Here is a 15,320-nt window from a genome sequence, read left to right on the forward strand (position 1 = left end):
GGCTTGTAAGATTGTCTTCCAGCCTTTTACTCTAAGGTAGCTTTTATCTTTGACACTGAGGTGTGTCTCCTGTATACAGCAAATTGTAGGGTCCTGTTTCCTTATCCAGTCTGTTAGTCTATGTCTTTTTATTGGGGAATTGAGACCATTGATGTTAAGAGATATTAGGGAATGGTGATTATTACTTCCTGTCATTTTTGATGTTCTTTTTATATTTGAGTGGTTATCTTCTTTTGGGTTGGTTGAAGGAAGGTAACTATCTTGCTTTTTCCAGGGTGTAGTTTCCCTCCTTGTATTGGAGTTTTCCTCCTATTATTCTTTGCAGAGCTGGGTTTGTGGAAAGATATTGTGTAAATTTGGTTTTGTCATGGAATATCTTGGTTTCTCCATCTATGGTGAATGAGAGTTTTGCTGGGTATAGTAGTCTTGGCTGACATTTGTGTTCTCTTAGAGTCTGCAAGAGATCTGCCCAGGATCTTCTAGCTTTCATGGTCTCTGGTGAGAAGTCTGGTGTGATTCTGATAGGTCTTCCTTTATATGTTACTTGGCCTTTCTCTCTTACTGCCTTTAATATTCTTTCTTTGTTTAGTGCATTTGGGGTTTTGATTATTATGTGACGGGAGGTATTTCTGCTCAGGTCCTGTCTGTTTGGAGTTCTGTAGGCTTCTTGTATATTCATAGGCATCTCTCTCTTTAAGTTAGGAAAGTTTTCTTCCATAATTTTGTTGAAGATATTTGCTGGCCCTTTCTGTTGTAAATCTTCACTCTCATCTATACCTATAATCCTTAGGTTTGGTCTTCTCATTGTATCCTGGATTTCCTGGATGTTCTGGGATACAAGCTTTTTGCATTTTGTATTTTCTTTGACAGTTGAGTCAATGGTTTCTATGGTATCTTCGGCATCTGAGATTCTTTCTTCCATCTCTTGTATTCTGTTGTTTATATTTGCATCTATGGCCCCTGATTTCTTCTCAAGGTTTTCTATGTCCAAAGTTGTCTCCCTTTGTGATTTCTTAGTTGTTTCTACTTCTGTTTTTAGGTCCAGGATGGTTTTGCTCATTTCCATCATTTTTTTGTCTGTGTTTTCCTGTAATTCTTTAAGAGGTTTTTGTGTTTCCTCTTTCATGACTTCTGCCTGTTGACTCAAGTTCTCCTGCATTTCTTTAAGTTTTTTTGCCTTTCTTCTTTATTGGCTTCTATCTCTTGGGCCTTATTCTCCTGCATTTCTTTAAGTGTTTTTTGTGTCTCCATTATACGGGTTTCTAGTTTATTCATGTTCCTCTGCATTTCTTTAAGAGATTCATTCATGTCCTTTTTGTGTTCTTCTAGCAGCATCATGAACAGTGATTTTAAATCCAAATCTTGTTTCTCTGGTGTGTTGGCATAACCAGGACTTGCTGATGTTGGAGAGTTTGGTTCAGATGCTGCCATATTGCCTAGATTTCTGTTAGTAGCGTTCCTGCGTTTGCCCTTTGCCATCTTGTTCTCTGGAGCTAATTGGTCTTGTCTCTGGCTGGTGTTTCAGCCTCCTGAGAGGCTCTAGGGCTATTTCTGCACCACTGGAGGGCAGGGTTTCCCCTGTTGCAGTTTGCTAATGTGCTTTCCTCCTCTTGGGTGCCCTTGCAGCCCTAGTGTTCTTTGCCCCAGATTGTGTCTGTGAGCCAGAAGGTGCCCATTTGCTCCTTCAGGGAGTGCTGAGGCTGTATGCTGCAGGGACCTTTTCTGCATGCTGATCTCTCTGCTGGGCAGCGGAACTCCCAACTGGGTTGGTGCACACAAGGCTAGCCTAGCTGCTCAGGCCCTGAGTCTAGGCAAAAGCCTGGCAGGCCAATGTCCGAGCAAAATTCCCCTCAGCTTTGAGTGTTAATTGGGTCTGTCAGGTGGCTAGGATGGTGGCGTGTGTGCGCTCCCTGAGAGTGTTGGGAGAGTCTGCTGGGCTAACAACCTCCTGGCAGGGTCAGCACACAGATGGCCCACCGAGCAGCCCAGGGCCTGGGGGCAGTCCAGGGCCTGACCATCTGAGACCCCTGCTATGTCCGCCTCGGGCTATGCCTGTTAGCTGGTTTGGTTTTGCCTGCTAGGTCTCTCTGGCTTCCCGTAGGCAAAATGGTGGTGGTGTGCAAACCGGCCAGTATAAACAACCTCCTGGCCGGGTCGGCACACAGATGGCCCACCGAGTAGCCCAGGACCTGGGGACAGTCCAGGGCCTGACCGTCTGAGACCCCTGCTATGTCCGCCTCAGGCTATCCCTGTTAGCTGGTTTGGTTTTGTCTGCTGGGTCCCTCTGGCTTCCCGTAGGCAAAATGGCGGCAGTGCATGCTGGCCTGGGCAAACAAGCTCCTGGCTGGGTCGGCACACAGATGGCCCACCGAGCAACCCAGGACCTGGGGGCAGTCCAGGGTGTGACCGTCTGAGACCCCTGCTATGTCTGCCTCGGGCTATGCCTGTTAGCTGGTTTGGTTTTGCCTGCTAGGTCTCTCTGGCTTACCTTAGGCAAAATGGCGGTGGTGCGTGCATGCCGGCGGGGGGAGGGGGGAACCTCCTGGCCGGGTTTGCACCCTGGTGGCCCACCCCCCATCAGCCCAGGGCCTGGGTGCAGGCCAACGCCCGTCGGGCTTAGAACCCCGCGATGTTGGTCTCGGGTTATATTTGCGTACCTCAGTCTGATTTCTCTGGCGACTGAGAATCAATAAGGAGGCCTCATATCTGACTGGTGGGAGGCAGAGTTCTGATGTGGCTTCTGTGTGGTGAAAGGCACCGTAAATCCTCCGCTGCTCGCAGCCTGGCTGGCCAGCGATGGCCAGTGGTCGTGGGCGCAGGGTCTGCCTGGACCCTGTCCGCTTGGTTCTACTGCTGATGGCCCTTCCTCTGGACCAGCCGCTGCTGCTGCTGCTGCTGCAGATGCTGCCGCCTCTGTCCTCCAGTCTCTCATTAATATCTCTTAACATCAATGGACCCAATTCCCCAATAAAAAGACATAGACTAACAGACTGGATACATAAACAGGACCCAGAATTTTGTGGCATACAGGAAACATACCATATTGTCAAAGACAAAAACTACCTCGAAGTAAAACGCTGGAAAATAATTTTCCAAGAAAATGGTCCAAAGAAACAAGCTGGAGTAGCCATTCTAATATTGGATAAAATCGACTTTCAACCTAAAGGCACTGAAACAACATCAAAAAAGACAAGGAAGGACACTTTATACTCATCAATGGAAAAATCTACCAAAAATAACTCTCAATTCTCAACTTATATGCTCCAAATACAAGGGTACACTCTGTTGTAAAAGAAACTTTACTAAAGCCCAAACATACATTGCACCTCACACAATAATTTTGGGTAACTTCAACACTCCATTCTCTTCAATGGACCGATCAGGGAAACACAAACTAAACAGAGACACAGTGAAACAAATTGAAGTTTTGGATCAAATATGTTTAATAGATATCTATAGAACATTTCATCCTAAACCAAAAGAATATACCTTTTTCTCAGTACCACATGGTACCTTCTCCAAAATTGACCATATAATTGTTCACAAAACAGACCTCAACAGATATGAGAAGAGTGAAGTAATCCCGTGCCTCCTATCAGATAACTACAGATTAAGGCTGGTATTCAGTATCATCAAAAATAAGAGAAAGCATATATAAATGTAGAATATGAGATTGAGTAGCTCTACTCAATGATACCTTGGTCAACAAAGAAATAAGGAGAGAAATAAAAGACTTTTTAGAATTTAATGAAAATGAAGACACAACATTCCCAAACTTATGGGACACAATGAAAGCAGTGCTAAGAGGAAAAGTTATAACCCTGAGTGCCTCCAAAAAGAATCTGGAGAGTATAAACTAGCTGCTAAATGGTATACCTGAAAGATTTGAAACAGAAAGAAGCTAATACACCCAGGAGTAGAAGGGAGGAAATCATCTAACTCAGGGCCAAAATCAATCAAGTTGAAACAAAAAGAACCATACAAAGAATCAGCAAAACTAGGAGCTGGTTCTTTGGGAAAATGAACAAGATAGATAAACTGTAAGTTGGATTATCCAGAGGGCACAGAGACAGTATACAAATTAACAAAGATCTTTACCAACCTTACATTCGACGAGGGCTAATATCCAATATATGCAAAGAATTCAAGATGATAGAGTCCAGAGAACCAAATAACACTGTTAAAAATGGGGTAAAGAGCTAAACAAAGAATTTTCAACTGAGGAATATTATTTGGCTGAGGAGCACCTAAAGAAGTATTCAACATCCTTAGTCATCACTGAAATGCAAATCAAAACAACCCTGAGATTTAACCTTACACTGGTCAGAATGACTAAGATCAAATAATCAGGGGACAGCAGATGCTGGAGAGGTTGTGGAGAAAAAGGAACACTCCTCCACTGTTGGTGCAATTGTAAGGTGGCTTAACCACTCAGGAAATTAGTTTGTTGGTTCCTCAAAATCTGGGCATAATACTACTGGAGGACCCTGCTATACCACTCCTGGATATACCTAGAGTATTCTCCATCATGGAATAAGAAAACATGCTCCACTATGTTCATAGCAGCCATATTTATAATAACTAGAAGCTGGAATGAACCCACATGTCCCTCAATGGAGGAATGGATGCAGAAAAGCTTAATAGGCAGCTTTCTGTCTCTCCTGCTTCTCATTCATTTTCTTGGATTTCCGTCTTGAGGGAAGGGCTGACGTTGGCCAATGTTTCAAGATTGGGAAACCTCTCCTCATGTTTTTTGCATGCTATGTTGGGCCATCTGCCATTAGTAGCCGTCACTTCTTACTTTGCATTAAATTCTACAAAGGTAAAATCAAAAAAGTCCTCTCCTATTCCTGAGGTTTAACTCTATTGGCCATTTTCCAAATTTCCTTTTTGTTATTCAGATTCTTGAAAAGGAAGATGCACTATTACTCAGACTCCATCTTCTGATATTATTGCCCCAAGAGGATATTTTATTTGGTGCAATGGCACCCTCACTAAATACTTGTCACAAAATATAGATCCCTCCATGTTGTGCCTCCCTGTTACCTTGATTCCTCAACTAACTTTTCATACCACTGCAGAAATTTTAATGTCTTCTGAACATTCTGAAGAGAGAAATTTGCATTATTTTTGCCCTATGTAATCGGACTTTCCCTGACTACCTCTGTGGCGGCCGCTGGATTGGCAGGTGGATCATTGGGACATTCTATTATAGTCACCAATAAGTTAGTTGAACAATTTCAATTAGCTATAGAGGCTTCTGCTAAATCTCTGGCTTCCCTGCAAAGAAAAATAACCTCACTTGCCCAAGTTATCTGGCAGAATCACTGTGCCTTGGACATTCTCACAGCTGAGATGGGTGGAACCTGCCTTTTTTTTTTTAAGGAAGAATGTTGTTATTATGCTAATGAATCTGGCCTGATACAATTACACATGCATGAACTCCATAAGCTGAGTGAGGATCTACAGAGACAGACATTTTCTAGAGCTCCCACTGATTGGTGGGAATCCTCCATGTTTTCCCTCCTGATGCCTTTCGGTCCTTGATTTGTGTGCTTTTGATAGCTGTTTTAGGACCCTTTATTTTAAATCGATTGATAGGATTCATTACACAGCAGGTTGACTCTGGCATTCAAAACCATACAAGTACATTATCATCAACTTGATTTGGCTGACAGTGGCCTGGCTGAGCCATGCGATGACATCATCCTCACGGGAGATGCATAGCAACTCAGAACTATGCACACTGGTTCAGCACTGCATGAATTCAGTGTGGGCACCTGCAAGTGATGTAGAGCAAGGCATTGCAGGGGAGGACCCAATTGTCCACTTCTGAGTCCTCTGTGAAGAACACCTGATCTGCATAGGGTTTGGAATTGGTCCTCAGACCACTCTATGTTATGTGGGGGTCTCCCAACAAGATAGGTTCTGCCCCTCCTCTCCAAAAGACACCAAGAGCCACCTAAGATATGGCGAGAACAATCCTCTGTTTCTCATGAGAGTGATTGGGTCAATTCTTCCCCTCTTTTTTGGTTAATGCCCACTCATGCACCAAGGAGACCTATAGATGTCCACTTTTCACCAGCCTCACAAAAATTAAATAAAAGGGAGGAGATGCCAGGAGCCAAATTGACCTTACTTTATGTTTAGAGTTCATTTTAAAGACGGGCTTAGGTTTTGACTTCTCCTCAGCTACAGATCTTGGAGAAATTGAGAGGTCAATGGCACCCTGCCAGAAGAAGAAAACATCATGCAGCTGCCAGAGATTCGCCTTGGCTGAATGACCAGGCTACATGAAGAATCCCACTTGACTTACTTCTTCTCCTGCCTGTATAAGTTGCCTGAGAAAATACAGTGTTGGGGGCCTTGAACAAAGTTGATCTTGACCTTACTGTTTGCATCTCCTGTCGCTGTTGCTCTGACCTTTTCTCCTAGGGTCCCCTGTCAAAAACCCCCAAAGGCCAGGGCACAGAGAAATGTAACAATGGAGGATAAAGGACTGAGTGTAGCAACCAGAAAGTCCCAGATGCCTCCCAGGAACCCACAGGGATGACATTAGTTGAAATACCCCACAAAAGGGAGAGAGAACCCTGTAGAGACCATATCCAGAGTTAAGACATGACCCCCCAATTGAAGGATGGAGGCACTCAACAATCTCCAAAATTTTAATCCATAATTGCTCCTGTCTAAAGGAAATACAGGGACAAAGAGTGGAGCAGGTTCTGAAAGAAAGGTCATAAAGAGATTTCCCCACATACAGACATGAAATGCAGACACTATTGCTGATGCCAAGAAGTGTTTGCTGACAGGAGTCTGATACAGCTGTCTCCTGAGAGGCTCTGTCAGATCCTGTTCACTACAGAAGCAGATACTCATAGCCAGCTACCAGACTAAGGACAACTGTGTCAATAGAGGAAATAGGTGAAGGACTAAAGGAGCTGAAGGGGCCTTATCTGCCATCAATGGGAGGGGATGCCCTTGCTCTTAAGAAGACTTGATGCCAAATTGTAGAGGAATGCTATGGCTATGATATACAAGTGGGTAGTTTGGGGGTGGGGCATTCCTCATAGAAACAGCATAAGGGTGGATGGGATAGGAGGCTTGAGGAGAGGTAACAGGGACAACATTTGAAATGTAAATAAATAAAATATCCAGTTAAAAAAAGAAAAGGGAAAATAAAGACATCACAAATTCTGTAGGTAAATGGGCATATATTGAGACTATCAAAACAACAAACATGGTATTTACTCACTTATAAGTGCATATTAGCCATAAAATAATGATGCCCAAGGAGGGAACAAGCTAGGATGCTGTGGCTCACTAGGAACAAGGAATTGCATAGTACTGGAAGGCAGAGGTCAGAAGAGTACTGGATGGGACAGGGGATATGAAGGGGAGTTGAGAGTTTTGGAGGCAGGTGTGAGGAGGGGGTAGAGTGGATATCATATTAGTCATGAAACTGAATGGAGTTCTACTAGAGATGGAGGGGGGCAAAAATTGCATCTCTAAGAACATAAAGTGACCTGAGATAGCGGAGGCATCAAAGAATGTGCAATTGTCCACAGTTACCTGGAGATATATGTGAAGGCAGCAAAAAGAGACAGAGACCAAGGCAGCATTGCTGTTCTAGGTCACAAAGTTTAATGGAGATCTCCAAATATGTAGACAGTGGAAAATCCTTTCCCCAAAGGCTGGAAGCTTCTTAGCAGAACCTGTTCAGTTGCTCTGAAGGTGGCTGGTATTTCTCCAGAAACTACAGGTCCTTGAAGAAAAATGGGCTTCACCTTGGTCTGAGTGCTCCTCCCTAGGTGGAGGGGATTATGTCTAAAACACAAGTTCCTACTCAATGGCTGTGATAGGAACTTCACATTGGTCCATGTCAAGTTCCTGCCAGGTGGCATGGCACCTCTATAAGGTCTCTACATATGTGGGCACAGACTCTAGGTGTTATTCATAGCATTAACCATATGGAGCCTGGTAAGAATTACTCAAGAGGCCAGGCAGGAACCCTTGAAGAATGAAAGGGACACCAACCCACCCAAAAATATCTACCCAAAAATGTATCCAGTCTTCAAGACATACAGCAATTCTTGATGGAGCAGAAACTGAAATAAAGGCCAAACTTTAACTGACACTACTTGATGTCCATCCCATGGACAAGCACAAATCCCTGACAATATTAGTGGTACTCTTAAGGTTGCAGATAAGAATCTAGCATGGGTGTTCTATGAGAGGATCCACCCACCTCCTGACTCAGATAGAGGCAGACACCAACAAACAAACAATAGTTGGTGCTTTGGGACTCTCATGGAAGAAGAGAATGAAAGATTCAGGATCCCCAAAGGGATAGGAACTCTAAAGGTAGACAATCAGAACCAACTGACCTTGACCTTTGGTTGCTCTCAGAGTCTGAACCACAATCAAAGAATATACAGAAGCTAGATCTAGGCCTCCCCACACATATTTAATGGATATTTGGCTTGGGCTTTGTTTAGGTCCCAAACAAATGGAGTGGGACCTATCCCAAAAGCTATTGTCTGTCTCTTGAATATGTTCTTCTATCTGGGCTGTCTCATCTGGCCTCAGTGAAAGAGGATGTTCTTAGCCTCTTAGAGACTTGAAGTACCATGAGGGCCTACTCTTTCAAAAAAATAAGTAGAGAAGGAATAGAGGAAGGCTTGTGGGATGTAATCCAGATGAGGTCAGTTAGCAGGATATAAAGTGATTAATTAAAAAAAATAAATAAAAATAAAAAATATCAATGTGACACATTGGAAAATCAGAAAGTGGAAAAATATGGTGGTCATGCCTGCCTTCTACCTGCCTTTCTTCCCTAATGGAATCCATAAACCTGAGCCCTGTCCCCCTTATCCCATCAAGAGCTCTCCCATGAAAGATGACTGCACAGGCCTTAAAACTCGCCCTTCTTTCTTAGCAGTAGGTTGTATATTATTTCCTAAAGTGCACATGTTTGCTCCCTTCATCCAATCTACATCTTTTTCAGACTTAGGAAAATATAGCTTTCCATTTTTTATTTCTGAATAAGATTTTGTCTTATGAAACTAAATGTATCTAAATGTATTTTTGTATGCCTTTCTCTTACATCTATTATATATATATATATTCTATTTGTCCTCAGATAATGTATGTCTTCCTACTTGGAAATAATTAAATGAAAATTAGTACATCAATAAGAAAAATACCAAACCATAAATCAAATCAAGGCTTTTTTCAAATATATTAGTAGGAAACCCCTGTATACCTGTTACAGCAAAGCAGGGAAATCCTGTGACAGGTTTCAGGTGTTATCTGATGACAAATTCAGCTTCACAGGACAGCAATCTGTGCTCAAGGATTCATCCATGGTAATTACATCTAGTGGTGAAAATACAGTTTCCTTCACCTAAAGCTTTAACGATTACATACAAATGATGGGAAAACAAAAGCTCTAAAGGAGTTTTCCTAGGTCCAAATGTGTGAACACACACCTTGAATAGCTGTCTATATCTGGGAATTCTACTTGCTTTCTTCAGTAGCACTTTGCAAGTGTCAACTCTTAAGGTGAGGTGTCTGATCCATTTGGAACTGATTACTGCAGATTGAAAGCTATGTGTCTAGATTAATTCTTTATAAATGGATATTCAGTTTTTTAAGCCTAGTTGATAAACAGTTGCATTTTTCCAGTAAGTATTGTTTATGTATCTGGCAAATATCATATTGCTGTAGTTCTGTCTGCCCATACTTGGATCTTCTATTATGTTCCATTGATTTCCACATCTATTTTTATGCCAGTGCCATGCTCTTTTTGTGACTATGGCTCTATAATATCTTTCTTATCAGATATATTCTGTATTTACATTTCAAATGGTGTCCCCCTTCTTTGTCCCCCCCTGCAAAAAAATCCCCTAACCTATCCCACTAACACCTGCTCACCAATCTATCAACACCTGATTCCCTGTCCTGAGATCATCTAGCCTTCTCAGGACCAAGGGCCTCTCTACCTTTTGATGTTCAACAAGTCCATCCTTTGCTTCATATGCTTCTGGAGCCATGGGTCCCTCCATGCATGCTCTTTGGTTGGTGGATTTGTCCCCGGGAGCTCTGGGACTACTGGTTGGTTCAAATGGTTGCTCCTTCTATGGTGCTGCAAACCTCTTCAGCTCCTTGGGTCCTTTCTCTAAGTCCTCTATTGGGGACCCTATGCTCAGTTCAATGGTTGCCTGAGAGTGTCCATCTCTCTGTTATGCATTGGCAGAGCCTCCCACATGAGAGCTATATCAGACTCCTGTCAGCAAGCACTTTTTGGTATCCACAAAATGTCAGGGATTTGCAACTGTATATGGGATAGATACCTAGGAAGAACATTGTCTGGGTGGTCTTTCCCTCAGGCTCTGTGTGGCGAGCCCCCTGACCAGCAGGGGAAGAAGACCACCGACACGAGGATTCTTCTCTGATCACACTTTATTGGAGCACTTCTTGGTTGTGGGAGAGCTGGAGGCAAGGGGCGAGGGAGGAGGAGAGGGAGCGGTATATATAGGCAGGGCAGGGACTTCCCCTTGTTGATAAGCTAGTCAGGCTGGGATAGGTTTCAGCTGTTGCTGGGCAGACTCGTGCTGGGACATGGGCCAAAATAAAGGTGTTTACTGCACTCCTCGGCATGGATCGCCACAGGTGTGGATCGCCACACTAGGATCGCCACAGGTGTGGATCGCCACACTTCCCCCTTTTCTTTTGTATAAACAAGGTACTGGGCAAGAGGGCCAGACCGAAAATATATGTAGCCGTCTCTGTCTTAGGATCGACCTCTCTAGTCCCTCAGCCTTACCCGTCATCGGATCACCTTGTCATCCTCAAGGTTCCATGTCTTAGGTTGGTCAGGGGACAGAGGAAGTTGCCCGTCTCTGAAACGGCTACTTAGAGTCAGCTCCCTCTATAATTGTGCCCAGGGATGAATACGGACTTGTTTACTCCAGGTGGCCAGGCTCAGGCAGCACCATCTTAAAGGTGCAGTCAGCTCTCCACACTTCCCCCTTTTTTATTAAGGCTGATACCATTCGTTCAAACAAAACCCTTCATGAGTGGTCCTGTGATCAAGAACGGTCAGGCCAAGAAGTTGAACCACCTTACTGGGTGCAATGGGCAAGAATCCCTCCAGGTGCAAAGGCTGGATCACAAAGCAAATGGACACCCATCCACAGTGCAATGTGAACAATGTCACGTGGGGTGCAAGGGCTGTCCTATGCTCGAGAAATTGGGGAAAGGAGGATAGCGCTTATCAATCGCTGCCAGCCACACCTGAGGAGAAACTCCTGCCTCAAGGGCCTGAAAGGCTTTAACCATCAGGGCACGGTCCCTTGCCTGTGCTCGAGCCATACGGCAGAGACAAAATGCACCCAGAGCACAGGCCCCCAGCAGGGCAAGAGTCAACACTCCTACTCCCGCCCACTCTTTTAGGTGAAACATTGCTTGAAGAATCCAAGAAGAAAATCCTTCTGCAAAAGGATGGATCGACACAGGTGGAGTTGACCATGGTGATGGATACACGCAGCTCTCTCATGAGGCCATCAAATGTCTTAGACTAATTACCTGTAAGATAACTAGACAACTCTTTAGAAAGATTTGCAGCATGGGAAAAATTATAATATACAGAGGTGACACACAATCCTGGATACTTCCACTCACATCCGAATTGGGCTATTTGCCAGAGTGTATCCACTTGTTCCTGCACCAAATCAATGCATTGATTAACAATCATGATGCCTCCTTTAACCTGCTCTAAGGCCTCAGCTGTAGCCTGTATGGCAAGCAGGCAACTCTCACAAGCCAAGCAGCTGTGGATAACTTTCCTCAAGCCCCACACTCCCGTCTTTCCCGCTTTGTCCTGTAGGTTGCCCTCCTCCCAGGCACAATCTAAATCTTTACCCAATTTGTCCCAGCATGCAAGTGTGAGGTTACCAGACACAGAGCGACAACACTCACGTCTGGGCTGATGGCAACAGAGGCAAAAACAGCTGATTAAAGTTATCAGAACCACTGCCATAAACACCAGAATGACAATTAAAAGAGGTATTCCTCCCAGCACGAACATAATCATCTTTGTTAGGTTTCCAGCCACCTCACCCTTTTTTGGCAAGGCTTTCCATGCTCTCTGATAGATATTGTTAATTTGACCATAGACCTCTAACTAGGGACTTATAGTCCAGGTATTGTCCGGTAGACAGACTTGCTCTGGCGACCTCGGACCAATCTGACGGAGTGAGAGGCTGACCTGCCAAGTAGAAATTTTTCCAGGAGAATTAACCATTAAGTTTGAGGAGGTTGGTCTCTTAAAAGTAGCTTTTTCTCCAGCTGTGTTTAACTCATAGTTAAGAATGTAAAACTCCTTTAATCATCTTCTTCTATGTAAATTGCAGACTGGCAGTACTGCCAATAGATAACTTTTTTTTTTTTTTTTTACCATTTTATGTTTTCTTTTTAACACATAACATAAACACAACAATCATTCATCCACTCAAACAATAGACAACATAAATTGACACACATATAGACAAGTTTGGAACTCTTCCTCCTCCTGACTCTGACAACTCCTGCTCAGAGTTACTGCTAGCCAGATCTAAGGCTATTTATTTTCTTTGAACGGATACAAAGTATCCTCTCCGGGTGACTTGTACTTCATCTCCCGGGGCACAACTGCTTTTTCTTCTGTCGACATATCTTCCTCTGTTTGTATCTCTTGTGCTTCCATTTTTGTGTTTTTTCTTTCTCCCCCATTTTCTCTCCCCCGGGGCGTACTTTCCCTGTTCTCTCACTTCCGTGGATCCAGAGTCCTTGGAAGGGCCTTTTTTCTTAGGTGCACCTCTTTTCTTTTTGACCACACCGGTCCTTTTACACCAACTCTTCCAGTACTGGATATAGGGGTTCCTTTTTACCTTCCCCTTGTTTTATTTTTCTTTTCTTTTCCTTTTTATCCTTTTTGTATTTTGCAGGCCTGTCTTCCTCCCCCTTTTTTTGATTCGGCTTCTGATAGACTATCCTGGTGTGTAGCCAAAGCTTTGCGTCTACTGTGCGCGGTTACCACGACTGCACAGAGAAAAATTCCGGCGAACACCAAAGGGTCAACAAGATAGCCGAACATTATTTGAACATTACCTGGGGAGCCTTACCGACGTCGCTGCTCCGTGTATACCTAGGGAGACTTACCGACGACGTCACTGCTCCGTGTGTAGAGTTCTGAATCCACACCTTACTTGTATCCGCTGGGCATAAAAATTTATTCCCGGGTTTCAGCACCAGCTGTGGCGAGCCCCCTGACCAGCAGGGGAAGAAGACCACCGACACGAGGATTCTTCTCTGATCACACTTTATTGGAGCGCTTCTTGGTTGTGGGAGAGCTGGAGGCAAGGGGCGAGGGAGGAGGAGAGGGAGCGGTATATATAGGCAGGGCAGGGACTTCCCCTTGTTGATAAGCTAGTCAGGCTGGGATAGGTTTCAGCTGTTGCTGGGCAGACTCGTGCTGGGACATGGGCCAAAATAAAGGTGTTTACTGCACTCCTCGGCATGGATCGCCACAGGTGTGGATCGCCACACTAGGATCGCCACAGGTGTGGATCGCCACAGCTCTGCTCCACGCTTTGTGTATCTCCTCCTGAGGGTATTTTGTTTCCAATTCTAAGAAGGATCAGAGTATCCATACTTTCTTCTTCCTCTTTTCTTGAACTTCATTTGATCTGTGAATTGTGTCTTGGGTATTTCTGGCTTCTAGACTCATATCCACTTATCAGAGACTGCCTATTAAGTGGGTTCTTTTGTGACTGGGTTACCTCACTCAGGATATTTTCTAGTTCCATTCATTTGCTTAAGAATTTCATGAATTCAATATTTTTAATAGGTGAGGATTATTCCACTGTGTAAATGTACCACATTTTCTATATCCATTCCTCTGTTTAGGGACATATGGATTCTTTCCAAGTTCTGGCTATTATAAATAATTCTGCCATGAACAGAGTGGAGCATGTGTCCTTATTACATGCTGGAGAATATTCTGGGTATATACCCAGGAGTGGTATTGCTGGGTCCTCTGGTAGCATTATCCCCAATCTTCTGATGAACCAACAAACTGATTTCCAGAGTGGTTGTGCCAGTTTACAATCCCACCAGAAGTGGAGCTGTATTCCTCTTTCTCCACATCCTTGCCAGCACCTGATGTCTCCTGAGTTTTTAACCTTAGCCATTCTGACTGGTATGAGGTAAAATATCAGGGTTGTATTGATTTGCATTTCCCTCATGACTAAGGATTTTGAACATTTCTTTAGGTGCTTCTCAGCCATTCAAGATTCCTAAGTTGAAAAATATTTGTTTAGCTCTCTACCCCATTTTTAATAGTGTTATTTGGTTATCTGGACTCTAACTTATTGAATTCTTTGTATATATTGGATATTAGCCCTCTGTAGGATGTAGGGTTGGTAAAGATTTTTCTCCCACTTTGTTGGCTGTTGTTTTGTGCTATTGACAGTGTCCTTTGTCTTACAGAAACTTTGTAATTTTATGAGGTCCCATATGTTAATTCTTGATCTCAGAGCATTAGCTATTGGTGTTCTGCTCAGGAAATTTTCCGCAGTTACCTTGTGCTTGGGGTTCTCCCCCGGTTTCTTTTCTATTGATTTCACTGTATCTGGTTTTATGTGTATGTCCTTGATCCACTTGGACTTGAGATTTGTACAAGGAGATAAATTGGTTGATTTGCATTCTTCTGCCTGCTAACTACCAGTTGAACCAGCACCATTTGTTGAAAAGTCTATCTTTTCTCCACTGGATGGTGTTAGTTCCTTTTGTCAAAGATCAAGTGAACATAGGTGTCTGAGTACATCTCTGGGTCTTCAGCTCTATTCTATTGATATACCTGCCTGTCATTGTATTGAAAACCCGCAGGTTTTCTCACTATTGCTCTGTAGCACTGCTTCAGTTAAGGGATACTGATTTCCCCAGAAGTTCTTTCATTTTTGAGAATATTTTTAACAATCCTGTTTTTTTTTTTTTGTTGTTGTTGCTGTTGTTGTTGTTATTCCAGATTAATTTCAGAATTACTCTTTCTACCTCTATGAAGAATTGAGTTGGGATTTTGATGAGGATTGCTTTGAATCTGTAGATTTCTTTGAGCAAGATGGCCATTTTCACTATATCTATTCTGCCAATCAGTGAGCATGGGTGATCTTTTCTTCTTCTTGAAGACCAGCCTTAATCAGTAGAGGTCTGATAGGAGGCATGGGATTATTTCAATCTTTTCATTTCTTCTAAAAAGTCTTTGATTTCTTTGCTGATTT

Source organism: Apodemus sylvaticus, chromosome 2, assembly GCF_947179515.1.
Source record: "Apodemus sylvaticus chromosome 2, mApoSyl1.1, whole genome shotgun sequence".
NCBI classification, from domain to species: Eukaryota; Metazoa; Chordata; class Mammalia; order Rodentia; family Muridae; genus Apodemus; species Apodemus sylvaticus.